The sequence below is a fragment of the Strix uralensis genome, chromosome 2 (genome assembly GCF_047716275.1).
Source record: "Strix uralensis isolate ZFMK-TIS-50842 chromosome 2, bStrUra1, whole genome shotgun sequence".
Taxonomy (NCBI): domain Eukaryota; kingdom Metazoa; phylum Chordata; class Aves; order Strigiformes; family Strigidae; genus Strix; species Strix uralensis.
In genome coordinates this window covers 30,959,652-30,984,130 of record NC_133973.1, presented here as the reverse complement: position 1 = coordinate 30,984,130, position 24,479 = coordinate 30,959,652, and the positions used below count along the sequence as shown (strand labels likewise).

Here is a 24,479-nt window from a genome sequence, read left to right as displayed (position 1 = left end):
TTGCACGTGGAAGGCCAACCAGGCCTTCCACACGAATCAGGTAGAAGGCCAACAAGGCAGATGTCATGGTGGGAGTCTGTTATAGACCTCACAACCAGGGTGAAGAGGCAGATGAAATATTATGTAAGCAGCTGGGAGAAGTCTCACAATTGCTAGCCCTTGTTCTCCTGGGGGACTTCAACTTCACAGATGTCTGCTGGAAATACAATACAGTGGAGAGGAAACAGTGTAGGGGGTTCCTGGAGTGTGAAGAAGATAACTTCCTGACACAGCTGGTGAGTGAGCTCACCAGTGATGTGATGGTTGGAGGCTGTCTTGGGCATAGCAATCTTGAAATGATAGAGTTTTTGATTCTCAGAAATAAGGAGGGTAGTCAGCAAAACTGCTACATTGGACTTCTGGAGGGCAGACTGTGTCTGTTTAGAGGCCTGGTTGACAGTCCCTTGGGAGGCAGTCTTGAAGGACCAAGTAGGCCAGGAAGACTGGACATCCTTCAAGAATGAAATCTTCAAGGTGCAGGAGCAGGCTGTCCCCATGTGCCGAAAGTTGAGCTGGCAGGAAAGAAGACCTTCCTGGCTGAACAGAGAGCTTTGGCTGGAACTCAGGGAAAAAAAGGAGCGTTTATGACCTTTGGAAGAAGGGACAGGCAACTCAGGAGGACTACAAGGATGCTGTGAGGTTATGTGGGGAGAAAATTAGAAGTGCTGAGGGAGCTGGCAGAAGGACTTATCAAGCCACTTTCCATCATTTGTCAGCAGTCCTGGCTAACCGGCGAGGTCTCAGTTGACTGGAGGTTAGCAAATGCAACTTCCATCTACAGGAAGGGCTGGAAGGAGGGTCTAGGGAACTACAGGCCTGTCATTCTGACCTCAGTGCAGGGAAGGTTATGGAGCAGATCATCTTGAGTGCCACCACATTGCATGTACAGGGCAACCAGGTGATCAGGCCCAGTCAGCGTGGGTTTATGAAAGACGGGTCCTGCTTGACTAACCTGATCCCCTTCTATGACAAGGTGACCCACTCAGTGGATGTGAGGGAAGGGCTGTGGATGTTGCTTACCTGGACTTTATAAAGCCTTTGACAGTGTTTCCCACAGCATTCTCCTGGAGAAACTGGCTCCTCATGACCTGGATGGGTGCCTCTTTGCTGGGTGAAAACCTGGCTAGATGGCAGGGCCCAAGAGTTGTGGTGAATGGAGTTAAATCCAGTTGGTGACTGGTCACAAGTGGTGTTTCCCAGGACTCAGTACTGGGGCCAGTTCTGTTTAACATCTTTATCAATGATCTAGACAAGGGAATTGAGTGTGCTCTCAGTAAGTTTGTAGGCAACTCCAAGTTGGGTGGAAATGTTTGATCTCCTGGAAGGTAGGACGGCTCTCCAGAGGGACCTGGACAGGCTGGATTGTTGGGCCAAGGCCAGCTGTATGAGGTTCAACAAGGCCAAGTGCTGGGTCCTGCACTTGGGTCACAACAACCCCATGCAACACTATAGGCCTGGGGAAGAGTGGCTGGAAAGCTGCTCAGCAGAAAAGGACCTGGGGGTGCTGGTCGACAACTGGCTGAACATGAGCCAGCAGTGTGCCCAGGTAGCCAAGAAGACCAATAGCATCCTGGCTTGTATCAGAAATAGTGTGGCCCACAGGACGAGGGAAGTGATTGCCTCTCTGCACACGGTGCTGGTGAGGCTGCAGCCTGAATACTGTGTTCAGTTTTGGGCTCCTCGCTACAAGACAGACATTGAGGTGCTGGAGCATGTCCAGAGAAGGGCAATGAAGCTGGTGAAGGGTCTGGATGGAGCACATGTCTTATCAGGAGTGGCTGAGGGAACTGGGATTGTTTAGCCTGGAGAAAAGGAGGCTCAGGGGAGACCTTATCACTCTCTACAACTACCTGAAAGGAGGTTGTAGTGAGGTGAGTGCTGGTCTCTTCTCCCGAGTAATAAGCAATAGGACGAGAGGAAATGGCCTGAAGTTGCGCTGGGGAGGTTTAGATTGGATATTAAAAAAATGTCTTCACTGAAAGGGTTCTCAAGCATTGGAGCAGGCTGCCTGTTGAAGTGGTGGAGTCACCATCCCTGGAGATATTTAAAAGACATGTAGATGTGGTGCTTAGGGATATGGTTTAGTGGTAGACTTGGCAGTGCTAGGTTAAAGGTTGGACTCGATCTTAAAGGTTCTTTCCGACCTAAATGATTCTGTGATTCTGTAAGCACTTACAGCTTACACCAGTGTGTTAAGGGATAATGCCACAGCCAGTTAGTTGTATCACTGTCCAGAAGCCTGTCCTTAGGTTAATTTGATGGATTTAATTGATTTCCCACACATTCCCTTGTCCATAGGAATATAAGCTGAGAATCTTCATATTAATGCTGTGTAAAACATTCCAGTTTTTTGAACACCTTGTGTTTTTGCTGACACACATTGAAACCTCAGGTGGTAACACACAGGGTTACTGCCAAAAATTTTTTTTGATGCAAATAGAAATTTCAGGATGGGGAACTTCATTATGATGGCTGATGGAGATGGACCCAGGCTCCTTTTGATTCGGTTGTGGGGTGGCCAGGTGAGCCCAAGTTTGATACTGGGGCGCCACCTGTGCAGTTAGCAGCTGATGCAGTCTGCAGCTTGTGCAGCACCATGCTTGCAGCGTGGCAACCCCATGGCTGGATCCACAGGGGGGCAGGTAGGGTGGTATGGTGTTATAAAGGGACACAGAGGGTAGCTTGCTTTGTTGCTTTGGGTTTGGCTTCAGTTTTCAGATTCCTAATTATTTCAAGGTTGTGTTTTCACTGTGTGAGGCATACTTGTTTTTTCTTCTGTGTATTGTCCTCTCTGCAAGTTGATGTTAATTAGGCTGCTGCTGTATGTCATTTTTGCTGACAGATGGGTTTTGCAGAGACTCTTGCAAGTGTGTTGCTGTGCTATGGCTGCTCCATCTCATGTACTGCCAGCTCGGGTGCTTGCGGATGCCTCTTAATCGATTTGGCCTTGGTGCGACCAGATCAAATGTTGCTCTGTGTGATCTCATTACATTCGCATCCTGTAGCTTACACTGAGTGTTTTGATGCCTGTCTGACCACAGACAAGTTTATTTTCTGCTTTTTGTAATTTGTGATAAACTGAATGGAGCACTAGAAAATGGAATAACATTTCTTGAAAAAAACCAACCACCTGTGTGACCCATATGTATGTGCACTTCAGTTACGTTTGTGTGGTAGCTCAGAATTGGTTGTCTCAGCCCTTCACCCTGCTGGTGGAAGGAGAGCAGGCTCCCTGGCTGGATTGGTAGCCTGCTTCATCACCGTCCTGCTTTTAAGAAGCTGTCAGTCCCTGGGATTGTCTAATGTTGTTCTTCAAAACAAGAAGTCAACAGAAAATCCACTTGGAGTTGGTCTGTGGAGATAAGTGTTTTGGTTTATAAGCGGTTTCTGTAGTGTCAGTGGCAGCTTATTTTTGTGGGGAAGCATTGCTCTACTCTAGGGGAGTGAGGGATGCTCCTCACGGGTGCGTTGATCCGGCTGGGCGAGGAGCGTTTCACATTTCACATGTGGGTTTGTGTGGGACACTGTCCTGATGTTACTGTTTGTTTTGTTTGTGAGAAAATAATTCCACCTTTTACTCTTTAACTTGCATCCTTGGCAAACGGGCTAGAGCTCTGTATTCCCCAGTGGGTTTAGCTGGTGTATGGGATGGAATTGTCATTGCTATACCAGTGTATACATTACAGCAGTCTTGTTTGTGCAGGAAAAATAGAAAGTTAACTCTTTTCCTTCCTTTTTGTCTACCTCTTCTCTTCCCCTCTTTCCTGCCCAAAGCTCAGAGATGGGTATTCTAGACAGCCTACATATCAGTTTTTATGAGGAGTAATATTGCCTTTGATTCTTCAAGTTTTTTATTATTAAAAGTAACTAGATTTCTTAGATCAGCTAAGAGGGATGTGGAGAGAGACTACGGATCCAAGAAAATCAATGAATATTTTGAATAAAATCTTTTCTGTGGGTGTTTTGCAGAGCTGTTGTATGTGTGATGTGCTTTTTCTTAAAACTTTAAGGCAAGGATTTAACTGCTGGCAATTTCAAACTGAGTTTGGTTTTATGATCTCAATGAGTTTGTGAAAATGAGATGCTCAGTTTGTGAAGGAAATTATTTTGGTTAATTGTATTAAAGCCAGCTCTGATAGTTGAAGTAATGTAAAAACATGTCAATATTCATGAAATGTGATGTTCCTTTCTGACCTCTTGATTGTGATGGTTGATTGGGGGGGGGGGGGGGGGGGGAAAGGAACATAAATAAACCATTTTTGCCATGGAGCCCAATTATAGTCCCTGAAACTGGCTCCTGACAGCCCACTTCATTCTAAGTCTTGCATTTATTTTTGTATTCCTTGAAGCTTGGTAGACATTTCGGTTGATACTGTCTTTGTGTTTGCTCTGCCTCAGTATGTTTGTCCATAACAAATGGTTTCCAAAACTGAATGCCATATTTTGGATTGACTAGTAGCAAATGCTTTTTGTGATGCTTTCATGTTACATTTCCACCTTTGAAGAGTCAACAGAACTGCTTGGGTAAGGCTTGAAGGTGGAGTGGGCTGAAAGGGGAAAAAAGTGGGAGTCCTTTCCTGTCCCCTCCCCTGGTGTCCCCTCAGTCATGTCCCACTCTTCCTTATCACATTTGCTATCTGAGAAGAGCCTGAATTGGTTTCTTTTGGAGGGACCTGTTGTTGTAGAGAGTATTTTTGTTACAGCTGGTCCCATTTCACTAATGGCAAGAAAAGAAATGTCCTGTTGTGGTAGAAGACTGCACTTCCCATTCATTGTAAACTGTCCTGTGCAAAGAGACAGGACAAACTTCTTGCCTTTCCTTCACACACATGCATTTTCTTGTATGATAATACGATAAGCAAACTTCACGTGCAGGTTCAGAATGAAAACATAAGCCATCTAACACTGAGCCCCCTTCCAAGAGTAAATGTTTGGGTTTATTTGTATTGTGCTGGAGACCTGGGATTGGTGAAAGAGTGAATGGCAGCTGGGACAATGCAGATTTTGTAGCTCTGTACTCTTTTCGGTAAAGAATGAGGTAAGGAGTGCTTGAATGGTGGTCTGAAGAAGCTGTTTGGCAAACAAAATTGATTTGAGGTGTTGGCTTTTATAACAGTTTGCCGCTAACTCTCAGGTGCGTTTCACATCAAATTTTAGCGATAGTAAATTGCATCATAACTTTGATTTTTTTTTTTTTTTTCCTGACAGACTTTGCAAACTGTGTAATATACAGATAGTACAGTAAAAATAGTTTCATATCCCCAAATCTAGATTTACAGGAATAGTTTTAAGATATTTCAACCCCTCTGTTTAAAGTTTCTGCCTTTCTCAGTGGTGCATTTTGAGTGAAGCAATGCCAATACTGGGCAAGTCATGATGGGGCGAAGGCACTGATTATTTTTAACAAGCTTGCTGCCTTAATGTAGAAAGCTGAGTAATGTACTTACTGTACTGTGAAATAACGTTTGAGAATTAATGCAGCCTGTCTGTGTAGCTGCATCCCTGAGGGATGCCCCCTCCTGGGAGGGAGGGTGGGGTGAGCCCTGCATGGCCATGCTCCCTGCGGGCACTGCAGTCCTGCCAGCCCCGGTGCCAGCCTCTACAGTGGCCCTGACACTTTGTGCTATATGGATTTTTGAAAATGACTACTTATTTTTTCTAGTAAAATGTACGGTTGTTTTGGGGGAGCAGGAAAGACATCCTTTTGGGGAATCTTACTGTAGGACCATTTCTAGATCTGTCCACCTTACAGCTCTGACCTAGATTTTCAGCATACTTCGGTAATAAACAAGCACAGAAAGTATGACTTAAAATCTTACAGGTCTTTAATTCAGTCTCCTCTTCAATGACAGTGGTGGTTTTTCAATAGTTCAGAAGGTTGTTTGGACATCTGCTATTAAAGCTTCTTCCGTTTCCCTTGATGCAAAGTACTTTGCCAGTGACCTGAATGATCCTGAACCTAGAAAAGAAACTTAGTGGTGATTTTGTCCCTCCCTTATAGCTGCCTCTGAAAAAATCTTCATATAGCTGTTCCTGTACCTTGTTATTTCATGAAAGCCCTAGTGCAGGAGATCAAACAGATTTTGTACTGCTTCAAATGTTGCTGTACATATAATCATATGCATCGGTTGTGTGATCATTGAAATGGATTTATAGTGTCTGTTTATTCAGGCTAATTGCTTTTGACAGATTTTAATAAAGAGTTTTGCATCAAGAATGGGTAGATGCATGTTTGGACAGCTTGTATATTAGAAATAAGAAAGTTGCCTGAGCTAGAGACAGAATGTAGTATTTGTGTGAAGAAGAGAGTTTTTCAAGTCCTATGAAAATGGGCCAAAAGGGTCTGGTGACACGACCACCCTGAAATCTCGCAAACATCAGAAAAAATGCTGTAAAATCCCCTACTTGTTTGAAAAGGCTTAAGAACTGATGACTTGACATTTAAAACAAACCTGCATTTAATTATTCTGCTGTACAATGTGGGAAGAAATGTGTGTTGTAGATTCTAAACTTGCCAGGCAAACTTATCCTGAAGATTTACAGAGATGGTGAAAGGCATGGATATGGAATCCAATTCACTGTGAATGTGTGAAGACACACCTGGTGAAAACAGTAACTCTGTTTTTCCTATTAAAAGCTGATAAATTGTTGTAGAAAAACTAAAACTCTCACAGTAGTTTGCATCTGGAAATCAATAAGGTGAACAGATGTTTGCCAAGGTCAAGAAATGATGTGGGAAGGAAGAATCCCTATGGGATAATTTACCAAGACTTAATGCTCTTTGGAGCCTGAGATGAGCTCATTGCTATGCTTCTGGGATGTAACAAATGGTTTTTATTGTGATTTGACACAATTGCTTTCACTTTTCAAAAACTTTATTATGTAGATGTGAATTAAAACACTTGAGCAATGTCTATATCTTGATGTATTACTTTACTTTGTATGCTTTTCACATTTGAAAATAATAGGATGTTTTATATAAAAGTATACATTTTTTTAAAGGAAGGAAGGGTTTGCAGGTGCCCTCAGTAGGTGTGCTGAGCCTTCCCTCAAAGTCAGTCTGTTCAGAGGTCAGTACGTGAGACCAGGTGACTGTCTGCTTCAAGGTCTGTGCTAAAGGCCACGTGATCCGTGGTGAGTGCATCTAGAGCAAAGGAAGTACATCAAGTGATTATTCTTATGGCTTGTCTAAAATATTAATAGTTCTTGCCTGTTATCATACTGTCTCTTAACCTTATTTTTTTAGTTTAGATTTCATGCTTATTTTCTGCCTTTATGTAACAAAAGAAAATAAAAGTGTATCTGAAACTGGTATATGTTCTTCTGACCATACTCTTGGTTACCTGGAAACAGCTTCAGCTCTCCTCATGGTTGTAACAATACAATTGATGAAAAACAACGCTGATGTTAGTGGATGATACTACATTAGCAGAGGGAAGAACCGTGTAATGTACACGGGCTGACCCCAGAGAGTGAGGATGAAAGATAATGTGCTTGTGGGTGATTGGACGACATAGAGCTATACCATCAATAAAGAACCACTGGTATGCATGTACATACTGGGAACGTAATACTAGGAATCACTTTATTTTCAGTAAATCCTCTGTTTTATATCCTGCATTGTGTGGACATCGCTGCACACTAAACATGATAATGCTTAGCCTGGCTAAACCTAGACTGAGCGTAAGTGAGGGAGCAAGTAAAGGAGCCACTGTGTCCTCTTGTGAATGTTGCCAGGGCTTCTGGAGCTGAACACTGTGCTGCTGCTGCGCCGTTTTCAGCTGAACCTTCTTGACATCTTAGCAAACTTTGTGAAGCTGTGCCCGCCTTCCTGAGCTTGTGGGCAGGAAGGGGAGAGTTGGGGGATGGCTGCTTGCTTATAGCTCACCGTCAAGCTTGTGTCTTGCTGGAAGAGGGTGGTTACCACCCAGAAGAAGGACCCTAAGCTCCAGTTCAAGCCTCTGACCTTTTCAGCTAGTTTGGATTGAAAACACTAAACAATTCTTAGTGACTTTCTGTATGAAGGTAGTGCTTGAGATGGTTCCAAGGCTGACGTGAAGCTGGAGGCTTCCCTACTTGGACACTTCAGCTCTATGATGCGCTTTCAGGACATTTTCTTACTCTTCCTTTCCCCTTGGCATTTTCAAGGAATTTTGCCAAAGTTATTGCAGCTGGCATTCTAGGCTGCTGCTTCTTTCGGCAACTGAACAGGGCTGGAAATGGGAAGGAGAACATGAAACAAGTCTTCTGAAAGTGGGAAATAAGAAGGCAGCTGTAGGCTGCTCTAGAATGAATATCTTAGCAGGTACATGGAATAAGAGCAAGGTTTTAAGGTAATACCTCGTGTCAGCTGTATTTTTAGTGGTACGGTTTCTCTCAACCTCTGAGCATAACAAGTGAAGTGAAAACTAGTTGTATAAGACATATCGGATTTAAAGATTTCTTGCCCCAAGATTGAGAGTGTGAGAACAAATGTGTGCAACTTTCAGAGAGCACATTCTCCAGAAGGGGAAAAAACATCCAGAGACGAGGCTGTGTTGCAGCTTGGGGCAACTGTTTTGTCAATGTAGGTCATAAGCAATTTTTAATATCTGCAAATAAATCTGTGAGGAGAATTGGAGGAGAAATAATCTGTTATGTGTTGCTGCTCTGCAGTGTTCGGATCATGGATAGCATGTAGAGCTCATGCTCTATATCTAGTACTGTGGTCAAATTCCCTGCTTAGAGTCCTTAGGCGTTGCATCAAGTGAAATAAAATAAACATTGTTTCTACTTTCACTGCATGTTGTGACCTAGCTAGTCTTAAATAAAAATTGACAGCCATCGTGCATGTGAGTATAAATAAGGTTTCCTGTACTCCCCTTATGAGGCACCATTAGTGTTCAGTGGGACTTTCTGTAGTAGAGCTCCAGGCTCAGTAACCAAATAACAGATTTTTCTTTCCCCCCGTGGCTGGAGAGTGTGTGACATCTTACATGGTATAACTCGTTCGTATTACATCTCAATAAAATAAGAAGCAGGAGGTGAGGAAGCATAGTACTGTTTCTTCATTTGTGATGAAAGTTATCAGGATGCTACAGCTGATGAGTTTTAAAAAGCAAGGTGTTACATTAATCTTCCAGATTATTAATTTAAGAGACAAATAAAAAATCCTCACAAGTAAGCCACTGTTTGAAGGATTTATGTGTTCAAAATGCAATAATATAATGGAGGTATTGAAAAATTAGTGATTTTTGTTTTGAAGTGTGTGGTTCCAACATGATTAAAGAGACTGGAAATTTTTTTTTCCCTCCCTAAGGAGAGGGCTAATGCTTTGGGTTTTTTATACTTAATGATCTGTGGGGATTTTAGTCTACTTACTGGTCAGGAAACAGTACTTCATCTTTATCATGTTGTCTTATTTGGATCACTTCTCTCACATCTAACAATAGTTAGCAGTGAACAGTCTCATTTATCTGCATCATTTGAGGATTTGAAAGTGCCTCAAAGTTCATCTTAACGTCTTTTATAAAAGTCTGTTAAATGCAGTTAGCGTGAATTTGATATAGTCTTTAAGAATGCTCTTTTTGAATGCAATTCTTCTCATGAGCCTTCAAATCAAATGCATGTGAGCATCTCTCTTCTGGTCTCACTGTTGTCAAGATTGAGAGTAGCTGCTGTTAGTGACCTAGCCTAGTGTTAGGGACCTAGCAGAGGGCTCTTGGAGTCCTTAGTATAGTTAAAAACCCTCAGAAACTCCCATTCTGAACTTTGGCTTCTAGTTCACCTCTTCAGTTACTTTTTCTGTCCTTATTTGAATGGGAGATATTTGTGCAAGCTTCTGTTAACCATCATAACAGCATGTCTTCTCATGGAAGAACAAGAGCTGTCTGGTGCAATATTTGTCATATTTCGAAGTTTTGGATAACTAAATTTACATGAGGTACCTGCTGCTGCATTATTAGAAAGTTGTTATAAGAATACCATGCTGGAAGAAAGTCCTTGGATTTACAAGATCTAGTTTCTCCCACAGACCTAAGCAACAGTCTGGAGTACTGCCACATGCTGTAGGTCATGGTACTCCATAGTGCTCAATATGATCAGAAATCCAGAATTTATGGTGGTAAAATGCATTGTGAATAGGAAAGAGTGAGAATGTCAATAGGGTACTCTACTGTCTTTTCTGTATTAACATTCAAAACATTGAAATCAGTAAGACTTTTTGTAAACACCATTTGTGGAAGAATTCAGATGAAGGCTGTGTCTTTAAACATTTTTTAGGCACAGAGAACAGTTGCTGTTAGATACCACAGGTAGGGTTTGAAAATCTAAATGCATGAATCAGAAAAATTAATGTATTTCTGTAGCATTGGCCTTCATGTATTGGACAGTGTGGCTTGGGGGTCTTTTCTCTTTGTCCCCTATTGCCTCCTGCATATTAGTTGCTTTTTTTTGTCTTCTTGAATTAGATAATGGATTTTGGAAAGTCGTAGGCTTGTCATAATTATTTTTCTGGTTCTTGTGTCATTGGAAATTGAATTGATTTGAGACTGACTGAATTCCCTTAAGTCCCGTTTTGGGTGGTTTTACTCAGTTTTTCAAGCTGAAGAGTTGTGTTCTGTAGAATAACTGACTTGCATGTTCAAGCTGGTAACTCATTCAGTTTATAATTTCCCATAAGATTAAGACTCCTTGTCTTACATGATTTGCCCTTGTAAGTGTATCATGATTGTGCAGAGGGTGTGTATAAACCTGTTGAATGATCCCTGCTAAAGGGAGAATTTGTGCTGTGACCCATCATGTATTACTGTTGCCCAGTCTGTTGAACAAAGCTGTTGGGTTGTTTCTGTGAGGGCTTCCCTCTGTCTTCATCTGCTTGTTCTTTTCTCTTCCTCTGTTTCTTGCTTGCAAGTTCCAGGAAGGGAGATGTTCTTGATTTTGAGCGTTAGCACAATGATATGAAGTTCATGTGTATGGTGTACATAGTACAGTAACATTTAATGAGTAAAAGAACAGGTAGAGTGCAAATTGTAGAGGGGAAACCTGAAATGTGCCCAGCTAAGAGAATGATAGAATATTTTAATTCTTCCCCAAACTGTAGAATCCTCTACTTTTTTTCTGTTAAGGACTTCTAAGAGTCTGTTTCTTTATTACTTAGTCTTTTATCATTAATATTTTATATATGCAGCAATGGTGGACTTGGTTTTGGTGTGGTGGATGAAATGAAATAAGCTGACTGTCTACTAGAGCTGGAAAGCAGAGAGATGGAGGAATGGCTTCATCTTGGAGACAGTGGGAGTTGGGCATAGCATAAGAGGTTAAAGGCCAGACTTTCTTTCTAAAGTGCGACATGATTACTATAAAAAAAATCATAATACTTGCAACTTTTATACCAAAACCTGTACTGAATATGGAGTAACTGCTCAAAAAAGAGAAGCTGGGTGCACAGTGATGTAGAAGAAGCTTGTGGCTAGTGGGACAGTAGGGTCTGGGTGGGTTTTTTCATTTTTTTAGTAATGGATGACTCAAGTATCCTAAAAACAGACCCGGAGCAGTATCTGTTTCAGCACAGGATGCCTAGTAATGCTCTATTAGTTCCCTTATCACAGTATTGCTGTTGTGGAGAGGTAGAATTTCATACATTTTTATTGAGGAAGACTTGAAAGAATGGACTCAAAATGAATCAAAATCTGTCAGCCATCTATTTGACTCTGTCATATGGCAACTAGTATCAGGCTTCTGTACATGTCTTGAAAGTAATCCGGGTCATTCACTATGTTGTTTAATCCTAGTGTTGACAGATTAGTTCCTTCTGCGTTGCTCATATTGGTGTTTTTGTGAGCTAAAAAAAGTTTTGTCTAATTAGAGACTTGCTGGCATCTTGGGTAGTGCAAATAATATCTCAGGAAGGATCTTAAGGACGTGCTCTTCCTTGTAGCAGTCAGTGAGTCCTCACCTTGCAAACACTGTTGGTTAAAGTCAGCAAATGCTAGAAATATCTTGTTCATCTTCACATTCTTTGTGTAATTAAATTGAGAAATTGTTATTTTTATTAATAATAATAATTTTAGTAAGCCAACCAGTTAGACACCTTGCAGACAAGACTGTGAGTCACACGCTTGTCGCCTGGGCAGAGAATAGTTCTGCACCCAGTGAAGACAAGAGGGACCTTTGGTCTATGTATGGAATGCTGTAACAGTGTGAAATAGCGGAGACACTTCATGTTAAAACTAGTGAGTTACATCAGACTTCTCACGTGGCTCTGTTCAGATGTTTGTTGCTCAGCCAAATGGCATGAGAGGAGGATACCATTCTGCAGAGTTTGAAGAATAACATAAGCAGCATGGTCTGTGAGCAGTGTAGGTTGTGCCTCTGTGCTGAGGGTGGATAATGAACTGTATGCAAAATAAATAATGAGAATAAAATATCAACATCAGAGCTTCCTTTGAAATTCAGTTGATGCAGGGTGGTGGTCCTGTTTCACAAGCAAAATTTCAGCTTTTCTGGTCATGGTGAATTTCTCTGCTCAAGTAGATAAGGGTTTGTTCAGTCAGACTGTACACAAAAGAAATCTGCTGAGCAGATGGGTTGCAGCTTCTGTTCCTTCTTGGAGGAGCTTACAAAATGGACTGTGTATTTCTCCCACTGCAGTAATAATTCTGTAGCTATAGAGTAAATAGTTCAGTAGTTCAGTTTTTCTATGATAGGAACATTATGTAAGCCTACAGGATTTTCCAAATCTGGAAAATCTGCTATCTCTTTTTCAGGGAAGTTTATTTCAGCAAAACTCTAGGTGCCTTATATACCTTAACTCACTTTGTCTAATTACTGTATTGTCAAAAGTATAGGGTGGTAGCACTGTGTAATAAATGAGTCATATGAGAGTCATGCTTGGAAGTGCAACTTGAGCGTTGTGGTTTAAAGTTTTTATTATTATTATTATTTATTTAGAAAGTTACAAGTCCAAACATTTAAACAGAAGTGTTTGTAATCATATTGTCATCTGTTCTGTGACTGTACTGTAAACAAAGTCTGCTGATTTGCCCATATGGGCATCCTATATAGGATCTAAAAAGAATAAAAGTGGTGCTGAAGAGGTAATTTAAGTAGCTTATTTCCTTTCTTCCTTCTTCAAAATGCTTCTAAATTAAAGATACAATTCTGTGAGAGGTTGAGTGCTAATAAATTTTACAGAATGGAGGTAAGATGTAAGCATCCCTCAAATGGAATATAATCCTCTTACAAACTATCCTTTTGCAGCCCAGTTTTAGCACGAAAAGTTGAAAAAATAAATAGCATAAAAAAGGAGCGAAGATATTATACAGAAGAATTCTTGTTCTGTGAGATGGTTGAGCGAGTGAGGTGCTGGAAATGTGATCAGTGAGATGTGAAGCTATCTTAAAGTCAACAGCTACTTCAAATGAAACCCTGAAAACTGAAGACTACTATTCTGTTTGAAAATAAGTCAGTAAATTACAGAGCACTGTCATTTGAGAAACTGACATTGCTCAAATGTTAACTTATTTATCAGATTTGTTGAACTAGGATTGTTCCTCAATTTTTGACCTGACAGATATAATTTAAATTTGTTTCAGGGTATGGAGTCTGGCTCTGCATATAGTAATTTTCCTTTTCACATCCTTCCTGGGTACACATGCATTGAAATAGGTTTAAAAAATAACTTACACCAACTTAGAGTATTGTTTCACAAGAGAAAGGTCCTTTAATATAAATGAAAACTAGATCTTATTTAGGGCGATTTTTTTTGTGTATTTGCTCTCACCTTGTAGTTTCAATTTTACAGGAGTGAGTTTCATGGGTATAACAGGAACCCAAAAATTATTACTGAGCTTGGAATAGTTCTGTAGTTTGTTGTGTCACTGTGAAATACACTCTTCCTTTTCTTCTACTCCATGTATTTATTTAAGATAAAATAAGTGGTGGTGTCTGTGAGCACTGGAATAGAAAACACAATGCTGGAATTAGATGGTTTAGAAGGAATGTATTTCAGTACAAAACCTTAATTGGCTTCTGTAAAACAGTCTTATGTTTGTTTTGGGCTAATGACAGGCTTTCAGGTGATGAGATTTAAATGCAGTATTATAACATTTCTGCATGTGTGGACATACCAAAAGAAATTACACTTGTCATATTTATTGGTATCATTAAACACTTCTGTCAACTGCGCACACCTGCTGGATTGCATCTTTTTTCTTTTTTTCCAAATGAGATAGAGATATTTAATTCTCACAGGAATTATTTTTTTTTTTAGTTTCTTGTTTACCCTGCTGCTATTAGTCAACACATTATATAGCCATGTAAATGACCAAAGACTGTTTCACAATGTAAATGAACAGGTGGGGAGCAATACTGGCTTTTTTTTGTTCCTTCCACCTTTTTAATGCACTTTTTATTTGGCTTGGGTTTTTTTTTTCAGTGTTAAGTGTTAGTTGGTGCTGCATTAGATTTAATGCTTCCTGAAAGTCATTCAAATCTTGCATAATTCTGATCAATCTGTTTGTCATCACTTTCTTTCCTGCCAAAACAGCAGTTTTTATAAAAAACTTAACTAAACCATGCAGAGGTACCAGTGGGCTGAGGAGACCTGGTAGGCGTGAGGGTTTTCAGTTACTGTTATATTGATGACTAACTGCAAAATCCATAAATTTGACTGTGGACTCTTAAGAGAACTCCAAGAGAGACCTGGTTGGATCTGTCTGTGACCGTTCCCTCTGTTGTCCCCCTCCACCTTTGGCAATGCACATCTGTCAAACCGCTTGTGCAGCTGGTCTGGTTGTGACCAAAGTTACGTAGAGGTTAGAATAGAATAGAACAGAATATTTCAGTTGGAAGGGACCTACAACCGTGATCTAGTCCAACTGCCTGAGCAATTCAGGGCTGACCAAAAGTTAAAGCATGCTGTTATTAAGGGCATTGTCCAAATGCCTCTTAAACACTGACAGGCTTGGGGCATCGACCACCTCTCCAGGAAGCCTGTTCCAGTGTTTGACCACCCTCTTGGTAAAGGAATGCTTCCTAATGTCAGTCTGAACCTCCCCTGGTGCAGCTTTGAACCATTCCCACACATCCTATCCCTGGATCCCAGGGAGAAGAGATCAGCACCTCCTTCTCCCCTTCCCCTTCTCAGGAAGCTGTAGAGAGCAATGAGGTCACCCCTCAGCCTTCTTCTCATCAAACTAGACAAACCCCAAGTCCTCAGCTGCTCCTCATGGGACATGGCTTCCAGCCCTTTCACTAGCTTTGTTGCCCTCCTCTGGATGCATTCCAGCACTTTAACATCATTTTGAATTAAGGTACTCAACTTGAAGGTTGATGGAGTGTGGGTTTTAGGGGTTTTTTTGGAAGCAGCCATGTTGCTGATAGGGGGCTCAGTAGTGTTGGCAGTGGGTAAGGGACTCTTGACACTGCACTTAGGGGTAGACAAATGTCTGTTACGTTCATGTATGCTCTACGGGCTCTGCACATGAGCTAGGCTTTTGCTGCTCTTGTCCTCTTCATTGCTTCCTAGTGTTTCCAGGGGCCCTTAGCGGGGGAAATCTCTCCTCTCTTGGGTGTGTGTTCGCGTGTGTGTATGTATGCAGGTCTGTTCTTCGTTACAGATATGATAGCAAAGTTTCTGCTGAAGTCTTGCACATATCTCTTGTAAGCACTTGGTTGCTGGGTCACTCAGCAGTTTGGGGTGGGGAGCACTTACCTCCTGGTTGCTCCATGAGATAGCCTTGTGAACTCAGTGCTTAATCTTGGCATATTTTTGGTTTGGTTTTTGATAATTATTTTGATTTCAGGGTAGACAGATGCCTGGGCCTGGGTTCTGGTAGCATCCTACTCATACTTGGAACATGACCCAAGGGAAGTGTTAAGATGTATGGAATAAAACAACATATGCCTTAGGTCCTTGTGAAGGGTATGGGTGAGGAGAAAGAAGATGGTTTTGAGAGAACTATTGCTTCCTCTGCAGCCTTGGAGCAGGCTTGCTTGCTTTTAATATATTTGTGGATCAGGCAGTCCTTGAGCTGCCATGGAGAAAGTGGGCAGTGTGCTGTTGTGATGCTTTTTTGGCATTGCTATTTTATGAAGCATGCCAGGAGGACTACACACAAGTCTTTACACTTTGGTTAAATAGGTTATGGTCAGGGCAAATAAACGTGTCTGACTTTCCAGAAGCTTTTCAATGGAATGTGTTTCTCAACCAAATTTCAGGTGCCCTTTAGTTCACAGAGGGCTTGACCTTTTCCCAAGTTTCTGGCTTTTTGTAAAGATGTGGGTCTTCCCAGGGTTTTCTGTAGTTTAGGGACATGGCCCCTTTCGTTACTGTTTGCCAGAAATGTTTGTCTACCAGGAGAGAGCAACTGTACTGAGCAGTTTTACTGAGCAATCAGTAAAATGTTTTTTGACCTATTTCTGTTGGCTGTTGACAATAATAATTGCCGCTGCTGTTTCTATATCAACATTATACAATAAAACACTGTTTCTAAATTATTCATGTTGATTTTGACAGCCTCTTACTCTTGTGACACTGTTTGTCTCTAAGGAGAAGTTGGGAGATGGAAAATTTTCCTTGGTTTTGACAAACAGCCGTCTTAAAAGTTGTGGGGAGACAATAATTTGGTATTTCTTAATTTTCTAATTTGGGTGCTTTTTTTTTGTCCTGATTGCATTTATAAGAAATGAAGGGATTTTTTCATTACTTATCTACATGAGCAGGTTTTAAAATATAAATAGTCTTTAAAGCATTTGTGTTCTGCGTAGATACCTAATGAGACTAGGAGGAGAACTAGTATTCTGTGGCTTAAATAACAAGTCTGGCAGTGTGTATTCTGTTATGGTCTGCTGTAAAGTTGATGGTTAACCAGTGGGCAAGAAGCCATGGATTTGTGCCTGGTGACATGAGCCTGTATTAGCATGGCATTTGCCTGGTTTGAACTGTAGACTTCTGGAATTGAGCAGTGATCTTCACTTGTGAGGTGCAGCACACCAGTCATAGTCCAGTGGAAGAAACTTGGTCTTTCCACTGGGGATAACAAGGTTATTTCATGTTTTGCTCACTAAATGTGTAAGGCCAAGTCAAGAGACCTTTTACACCTATTTTGTTTTTACCTCTGTTCTTTATAGGAAAAAATAGCTATGAGCAGCTCCACTTCAAAGATAGAATTTCTTTTATTTTGATAATAGTCATAGAGTAAGCAAACTGCTTTCTGTGCAAATTGGTGCTGCTTTTGTTAGCAGGAAACCTTGAATTTGGTATAAAAGTTCGGAGGAAGCACAGGTATGGGCTGGAAGGGTGGCTGGTGTGTTTCTCGGGTATATTTAAGTCTTCACAATATTTGAACCCCCTTTTGATTTTTGTTATCAGTAGTTGTTAAACCTTAAAACTGTATTCATTGACTTCTCAGCTAAAGGACTGGAACTGGTGTTAGCATTAAAAATAGAAAGTAGGGAGGGATTATTTTAATCATCTCTTAAAATAAGGAGGGTGTTGTTCTTTAATTTGTAGATATGGAAGTTGTTATTGAATGTTCTCTCCTTGAAAGTAATTGCAAATGAGGCAATTAATACAAATTAAATACACTTTGAAGGCTTATGAAAGTGGCTTCAGGTTGGTGTTTGCAGAATAAAACAACCTGAATCATAGCAGCCATCTTAGGGATCTCTGGGGAATGTTTTTTGATATTTTGATGTTTAATAATAGCACATACAAGGTCTGATGCTTATTTTCACATTATGTTTAGTCCCTAATGGTAAGTTAATAGCAGAGGTATTTGGAGAGAAGTTGTGTTACTGTGGTCCCTTGATGGAAAACATCTTGAGGGTACAACCTTTGCAGCCTGTGTTTTCTGAGTATAACCTTACTTGTGAACAGAGCCAACACTTGTTTAAATAGGCTTTATAAAGAACTATTAGCAAATACACTGATTACTTTTGTAACTGCAGAAAGCAATGACAGAGAGTGGGTGGGGAGAGGGCTACACTTTCTGTCTTAAAGAATGGTGTTTGGTAGGAAAAGGCCTTTTGATGTTAAGATGAAATGGTAATGAGCTAAAAAACTCCAAATGCTTTTTTTGTTAAAGTATTCCTTTTTTTTAATTTTCTAGTTAAACTTCTTTGAGTCCTCTGTGCTTGGCTACCAAAATCCTTTTTGAGTGTCTCAGAAACTGTATAAATGGCATCCAGCATGCCTGGTGGACATGGAGTACATGGATGTACTAAAGACCCTTTGCACTTTTCCTCAGATTTAATTACCAGGGCTGGAAGAGAGGGAAACAAAGGCATCTTTGTACTACGTCTTAACATGGGAAGGAAACAGATTCCCTACATCTTCATCTTTTAATGCTTGTGTAATGTCATACTTTTTTTTCTGTATTGTATTAAAGTCTACATTTTGACATCAAATAGATACTTGGAATGTCTTTTCCCTCTCAAAGCAAACAGAAAAATACCATGAAACACCTATTTTCAAAGAAAGGCTTCAGTAATTAAACATTGTCATTCAGGTGGCTTTGCCAGGATTTACCTTGTTTTGTCCTAATTTGACCAGGTTTGTAAATATTTCTTTGACATAATCTGATGGGAACACAGATGGATTATGTCCTTTCCTTATCCAAAGCAGTTATAACTGATAAGCAGTTACATACCCAATGGACTTTCTCTAACGGAGTTGTCTTCTGATCCTGGTCTTTAGTGCTGATTGGATTTTCCTTTTTTTAATATCCCCACCAAAAGATTGAGTTCTTACTGTGCTTTCTTTTTGAGTAGACAAAATACTGAAAACCTATACTTGAAAGGTATTTTAAATTTCTTTACTGTCAAATAACATTTTAAGTGTTTCAGCATTTAGCTGCTCATAAAAAGGAAATGTAACAGAGGAGCATGCAGGCAGATGCACACAACTGGAGGTGAAATAAGTCTTGTGGCTGGAAGACGGGCCTGAAACTCATTAAGGGAGCACCTGCTGTCACTGTTGAGCATTGCCGCAGCCATACACCCTTTCTTTCAGAGCTTTTACACTTACTACACTTTTGAAGTTTAATAATTAAAAAATGTATAACAAATTAATAATTTTGGTTTTTATATAAAAAATGCCAGGCTGGTGCTTGAAAGTCTTGTGATGTTAGACCAATGTGTTTGTTACACAGAGCTCTAAATAACCTACAATCGAGGTAATTTTTTTCAGAATCCTGTAGCTGCCATTTTTCAAATTTAGGTAGTTCCCATTCTCTCTGATCCAGATGTCTTGTAAAAGTGATGAGTAGCGTTTTATTTGGTCTTTGAAAACTGGATATACTGTGAAAACCGGAGTTACCTTGAGAGGGCGTGCTAATTGGTCTAACTGTTACTTAATGATTTGCCAAGAGGCAAGAAAAAAAGCACATGCTACTTCTTCGAGGTCATATGCAAAGTAGACAAAATAATATGTGATTACAGTTTCATTAATATGCTTGGAGTTTTTACTTTTGCAGAATACTAATAAAGCAAATAGTTGCTGTTAATGTAATTTGTGTCGCATGAGTTATTCTTTGGTAGACTAATCTGCCCGAGAGCTTTAGGATTAGTCAAGGAGAGATTTGCCACTACAGGCGTTATTGTAACAAACTGGGCTGTAGCTTTATGTTATTCAGCATTACTGTATAGAAGCTGCTTATCTGTGTAGATCGGTGCTCTAGATTATTTAATTACATTGTAATGCAGATAATTTTTCTTGGCAGGGAATGAATGTAATGAATTAAACTATTGGCTGTGAAGAAGTCTTGAATGACACAAAATTCTTCACCAACTCACTTATTTTAGCTGGATGATATACCTTTGATGTGACCAGTGATTCAACAATTCATGTGTTTAAGATGTTTTAACAGCATGTATGGGACAAACCATTTATCACCATATCTAGTTTTACTCTCATTTCACTCTCCTGCCTTTTTTTTTTTGAGTTGTTTTTCATCTTTCTAAGTGTATGTGTTTTAAAAGAAGTGCTACTCCCCTCTTGCCCTGCCTCTGCTGCTGCGCCCCCTCCCCCTGCCCCCCCTTTCATCTTTGTGATGAAACTGCTGTTGGATGTCTCTGTTTAAATCAACAATAGTTCATTAGGTCTTACATTATCAGTAACTTGCACAGACTAGAGACCTCTCTTGGAAATAGTTATCATCTCAACTAAGTCTGATCTTTTATTTTTGGCTTTGCTGTGATAGTGAGGCATCATCATGATGCAATCCCTGGGGAGAAAACTGTATTTCTTCCCAAAGTGCTATGATGCTTGAGGTCTTCAAGACGAACTTCATGGGAAGGGAGAGGGCTGAAGAGAAAGTTGTTTCTTTATCTTGGTGTGATATGCAATACATAAGTGATATTTTTAGTCTCTTACCTGGAGATCTCAGAATAGACTTGCCAGCAGTTTTTAGCACACCTTTCATTCCCTGGAAAGCTTTTCTAGCACTGTCCTAGTGAAAATATAGTTGCGGTGTTGAGTAAAGCTTACTCTTCAAATGACAACATAGCCTAGAGGTACTTTAACTACATCAGCTGGAAAAGCTTTCAATGTTTAGTTTTCCAAGCTGTTAACTTTGGAGGGACAAAAGTCCATGGCAGAGGCTGCTGTAAGAGCTCAAGGTGGAAGATCTGTGTAAACCCACGAGACAGGCAGGTGAGCATGTTGGAGGTGAACGTTTCTGAATGTTTGCATGGCAGATGAAATGGTATGCAGTAATTTTGTTACTGTCCCTTAATAGTTTTTGTGCTTTTCCCTACTAATAGATACCACACTGAACATGTGAACAGAATTACAATGCAAGGTTGGAAATTGGCATGCAGGCCTTATTGACTGGGATTACTTGTAATGACTTTTTTAAAGCATAAGGGACTACTGAAGTGTTTATAAAACTGGGATTTGTGTAGGTGGGAGGGACCCCCAGGTTAGAGAGCAGGCACAGGTAGTGAAGTGTTGGGAGACCTGCACCAGTGCCAGTCCAGACCAAAGGAGCCTGAGAGGCTTCACATGTCCCTTGGTTTCTCCTCTTGTATCCATCAGCCTTACAAAACTAAATGGCAGCAATGCTTTCTGGAATTCATTGGTTAATTCGCAGTTCTTAATTTAGGAATGTCCCCTTGATTAAAATAGATCCCATAAAATCAAGGCTATGAGGACTAATCGCTTCCAGGCACCCTTTTCAGCAGGTGCCTTGGGAATGCTCTTGTGTTCAGTGGTGGGGCACTGGCAAGAGAGGCAGCGTGGTGCATCTTGCTACCAAGTTTTCATTTGCTACTTCACTCAAGTAAACTAACAAAAGTCTGTGTGTTGCTGTGGAGGGCTGCATAGAGAAGTGGGAAGAAACCAGAAAATTTAGGTATCAGAAATATTCTTCTTAACTATCTGTTATTTAGCATAATTAATTTTTTTTGGATGAAGAATGAATTTTTAACTTTATGATTTCAGCTTTTTCCTGTGAATTTTGTTGTAGTCTGATTGCAGAGGAAAACAGTGTATAGAAGAGTACAGTGTAGTCATAGAATCATAAAATGGTTTGGGTTGGAAGGGACCTTACAGATCATGTAGCTCCAACCCCCCTGCCATGGGCAGGGACACCTTCCACTAGACCAGGTTGCTCAAAGCCCCGTCCGACCTGGCTTTGAACACTGCCAGGAAGGGGGCATCCACAACTGCTCTGGGCAACCTGTTTCAGTGCCTCATCACCTTTATGGTGAAGAATTTCTTCCTTGTATCTAATCTAAATCTACCCTCTTTCAGTTTAAAGCTGTTACCCCTTGTCCTACAACTGCATGCCCTTGTAAAAAATCCCTCTTCAGCTTTCTTCTAGGCTCCCTTTAGGTACTGGAATATATAGCTTAATGCAGTAGCTGCAGGTTTTTGGCCAATGATCTGAAAAATTTGTGGTTTTTTTTAGTGTTAGAATTAGTCAGTCACTGTTTGCGATGTTCACTCCTGGGGGAAATGGAAGTAACAATGTTCTGAAGCATATGCTTGCAAAATGGAGTGAAATCTTTTAGTCATACACCCTTCATAGGAGTATCTTGCTCAGATGTCGTCAAAAGGTCTAGCAGAAGCTCAAAATCTAGGATAGGTAAGGCCAAGGTCAGAACTCGTAATGCCCTCTTCCTTTGACCTCAGATCAAAAATGCTCCTAGGCTTGACTGTTGTGTTTTGACCATCATCTCTGCAGACAAGGCTCTGTCAGTGTCAGCTGTTTCTGTGGATTGTGCAGCAAGAGTAATTTCTTGTCAAGCAGGAAGCTGCCAGTTTTCAGTCAGAAAAAGTGCCATAGCACATCAAGTTCTTATTTTCTTCAGAAATGAAGTATCAGATGGCAAAAATCTTGGCTTAGACACATATTTTATAGAATGAGCAAGGAGATAGCACAAAGGCTATCTCAACAATTATTCTGTTCTGTTAAAACATTGCAATGTCACTGCAAATTTCACAGGTACTGTGTTGAAAATGCGATGTATAAAATTGCTGCTTACTACTAAAGGTGAGAGGCTTTCAGTTTCAACACCAGGGCTACACAGTGGTGGCAAGCGCTTACCTTCAGATATTAAATACTTTAATGTGTCTTTCCTGGTGGCCCGCCCCCCCCCCCCCCCCCCCCCAATCCAAAATGTTTAAAAAGGTATTATTTCCACTCCACTTGTTCACTAAAAGTTAATTTGAAAGCTCAGTGCTGCATCTTAGCCGGAGATGTAACAGACAAATCCATTAACCTACTATCCTTGCTTTAAGGACACTCAGCATAGAGTTCAACTTGGGAAGTTGAGTATTTGAATTATTCATGATCATGATCTAAAAGCTTTAGTTCTGTTTACAGTGTCTGTTAATTGCTTCAGTATTTCTTTATGATTAGAAACATTTAGCTGTCCTAATCAATAAGATGAAGTGCTCTGCTGAGCAGTTCATTAGTATGGCCCTGTCAGCTCAAAATATAGAAAGCTAAATGTGATCATGACTTGCTCTGGTAATTTCATTAAGCTGGGAGATGTCATGTCTTTTCTGAAGGGAATGAGTTTTTAAGTAGACAGTCATAGGTTGTCATGTTGTTAGAGTTAAATTGATAGCACTCCAAGTCAACAGCCACATTTTTTTCCCCTCAACTTTAGCTGTCTTAGCTAAGGCAAAAATACTGAAAAGCTCCCTATTATAAAGTCAGAAGGCAAGGTCTCCCTAAATTTACAACTTAAGATTTTAAGTGGAAAAAAAAAATTAAAATCTGCTACAGTATGACTGCTGTGTGCTTTATTAAATTAATAGAGATCTCAGTTGGAGGAGCTGACTGTGAATAGACTTCACATTCACATGTGTCACCTGTGGAATGACTTGCTTCTATATTTATTGAAATTTTGCTAGGGTTATGTTGCATCTATGAAGAAAAAACATTAATTTGGAGGATTTTTGTGCACGTATTTGTTATAGATGTGTCACGTTTGAGATGCTTTCCAGAGTTTCTGAAGATGTTAGTAAGCGTGTGATAGTTTTACTGATCAAAGCAAGCCAGACAAGGTGTCATCCCAGTTATTGGAAAATTCTCTAATTACCTAGTGGAAGGACAGCGATGGCTGACTGCTAAATTGTACAGAGCTTACTCGTTCCACAGGAAAAGAGAAATTGAGATAGTAAAGGGAAATCTCTGCCAGTAGAAGTGTTCCTGCTTTATTTTTTTTAAGCTAAATTGTAGTAACATGTTAACATCTTAAAGAAGGCAGGAAAATGTTCTCTCCTTTTCTAAAAAAAACCCAAACTTGTTTTAATTGCAGCATTTTAATTTACAATGCTAAGTTAATGTGTTAGGGTAGTTAGATGTTGACTCCTGCAATGTTTCTTGGTGTTAATATTTTTTTTATTACTGTAGGCATATAAAATTCATGAAGTTTTTTTGTGTTTGTTTAAACAAAGAGTGGGGGAACTAAGATACGGGATTTGCATACCTCTTACAAGACAGTAATTTTGTTTCTGCAGTTTTTCATTAACTTTTAAAATGTTTTTAATTTTCCCCTTGAGAAGCCTTCTAGTTAAAAGATTAAAAGTTAAAAATAGATATTTAAACTTAATTGCATACTCTGTGATACCTCAAATGCAACAGGCTTGCCTTTGGAGCAGGAGGGACAGTGGAGAGCCATTGACTTCTCTCTTGAGGAACCTAACCTTCAGAGATTTATCTTTGTGTTGTGTTTCTCAGATAGTAAAACTGAAGCGAGTACTTCTGGCTTATACCTTCTGAGGTTGGCTACGCCAGAAGTCAGAGGGCTGAAAAAGAGCTCTTGATTTGTCTTAATGGTGTGGTCTCATGGGAGGCATTTAAAGCAGTGTTGAGGTTTATGGGGGAGGAAGGTTTGTTGGTTTATAAATGCAGGTAGGAAGCTCACAGACATTAGAGAATTGCATTTAATTGGGAAATTGTTGAGGGCAGCTCTGATGTTTGGCTCCACACCCCAGCAGAGCT

At 40.3% G+C, this 24,479-nt stretch overlaps 1 protein-coding gene across 2 annotated transcripts in view; it reads left to right on the top strand.

The window, feature by feature from the left end:
* The window catches only part of APP (amyloid beta precursor protein), a 228,210-nt gene that overhangs the window by 22,861 nt on the left and 180,870 nt on the right, over positions 1-24,479 (top strand). The window lies entirely within an intron of this gene.